This window comes from Apium graveolens, chromosome 11, assembly GCF_009905375.1.
Source record: "Apium graveolens cultivar Ventura chromosome 11, ASM990537v1, whole genome shotgun sequence".
Lineage (NCBI taxonomy): Eukaryota > Viridiplantae > Streptophyta > Magnoliopsida > Apiales > Apiaceae > Apium > Apium graveolens.
In genome coordinates this window covers 143,616,237-143,618,311 of record NC_133657.1, presented here as the reverse complement: position 1 = coordinate 143,618,311, position 2,075 = coordinate 143,616,237, and the positions used below count along the sequence as shown (strand labels likewise).

Genomic DNA, 2,075 nt, shown 5'->3' with positions numbered 1-2,075 from the left:
TATTATACCATGCTTGTATTGGAACCCACGTTGATGATGAGTCCGATAATGGGCTAGTCGTTATCGCGGGGTTCTAGCGGATTTATTTAGTTAATTTATTTCTATGCCTTAGTGTTTGGTGATTGTATGATAACCTAGTATTGGTTGTGCGTATTCGTCTTATGAGCATCGCGAACTTATAAGATAGTGTGTTAATTCTTAATGAAGCGACAATGAATTTAAGGGTTTAGAACTTGCCATGCTAGCATAGGTTCATGTGTTATTATTATGCATGATTCGTAGGTAATTTTAACCATCTTACTTGCCCTATGTAATCACGATAGATAACTTGTGCTTTAAACCTTTATGTTGTCAAATTCTATAGACATATAGGGTCTCAATATAATTGGTGTCTATTCAACTTCTATCTCTTTTGTGGATGTCTGATAGTATGCTATTCGTGCAACGAAAGTTGGCGTTTATCAGTTTCGTGTTATCTGATTAGTGTCATCACCATTACATGATAAGGTTAAGAACGAAGAGGCTATTGAATGAAGTAATTAATAAAGTTAAAATCCCATGTTTGTCATATATATTAATCCAACCATTCTTATTCTCTTAGTTATAATTGTTGGTTTAATTCTTAGTTATAAATAATCTCAAATTGTTATAGTCTTAGCATTGGATAATAACCATATCATCGGTGCATAAGTGCATAAATTAATTAGTTAACCAAAGTCAGTCTCTGTGGGAATGAACTAGAAATAATTCTATATTACTTCGAACACGTATACTTGCATGTATTATTAGCGCGTTTTTAGCGACTAACAAGTTTTTGGCGCCGCTGCGGGGGACTACATTGTTAAATTTGTGTTTATGTGTTTGTCATCAGTGATCATTAAAGTTCATTGACTCGGACATTGTTACTTATCTTTTTTCTTGTCTTATTTCAGGTACTCTAGCGAGCGTGTATGCATACGCGTTCGCGGTCTCGTAAGAGAACTCTAGATTAAGCCAAGAAAGAAGTTTTAGTGGTTCGAAGGAAAATTTTTGAGGATGAAGAAAAGGTAGAAGAAGAAGAGAAAATCAAGGAACCAGTTTTAGTAGTGATGGGAGATCAAACAGAAATTCCTAAGGCTTTGATCGACTATTCTCAACCTAAGATTAATGATATTCAGTCAAGCATCATCAGACCAGCCATCTCTGCTAACGCTTTTGAGATCAAGTCAAGCACGATTCAGATGATACTTAACTCAGTTTAGTTTGGGGGTTCTCCTACTGAAGACCCCAACTTGCACATCAGGGATTTTATCGAGATCTGTGACACTTTCAAGTTCAATGGTGTAACTGAAGATGCTATTAAGCTGCGACTATTCCCATTCTCTCTAAGGGATAAAGCAAAGTGTTGGTTACATTCTCTACCACCAGGGTCTATCACCACATGGGAGGATTTTGCTCAAAATTTTGTCACTAAATTCTTCCCTGTGTCGAAGACTGCTGCAATCAGGAATGCTCTTACTCAGTTTGCTCAGCAAACTGGAGAATCTCTGTGTGAGGCTTGGGATCGATATAAGGAGATTCTAAGGAAGTTCCCACACCATGGCATGCCTGATTGGATGATTATAAACTATTTCTACAATGGATTGGGTGCTACTTCTAGACCCATGCTCGATGTAGCATCAGGAGGATCCTTATGGGCTAAAAGCTACAATGAAGCTTATGAATTAATTGAAATGATGGATGTTAATGAATACCAGAATCCTTCCCAGGGACTTACCCAGGGAAAAGTAGCAGGAATTCTGGATTTGGATGCAGCAATTGTTATAGCTGCCCAACTTAAGGCTTTGACGATGAAGGTGGACACTTTGGCCAATTATGGAGTTAATCAAATCACTAGTGTCTGTGAGCTTTGTGTTGGTGCCCATGAGACTGATCAGTGTGCTATTTCTAGTGAATCAGCTCAGTTTGTGAGCAACTTTCAGCGATCACAGCAACCTGTGCCAGTCACTTATCATCCCAACAACCGCAATCATCCTAATTTCAGCTAGAGCAACGCTCAGAATGTGGTTCAACAGCCTTATCAGCAGTACCCAACT

The 2,075-nt window shown here is 38.3% G+C and overlaps 1 non-coding gene across 1 annotated transcript; it reads right to left on the bottom strand.

Moving 5' to 3' along the window:
* Positions 1-1,478: 1,478 nt before the first annotated feature.
* Positions 1,479-1,585, bottom strand: LOC141699259 (small nucleolar RNA R71). The gene has a single exon (XR_012565734.1). It is a non-coding gene; the product is annotated as a small nucleolar RNA R71 (small nucleolar RNA).
* Positions 1,586-2,075: the final 490 nt, after the last annotated feature.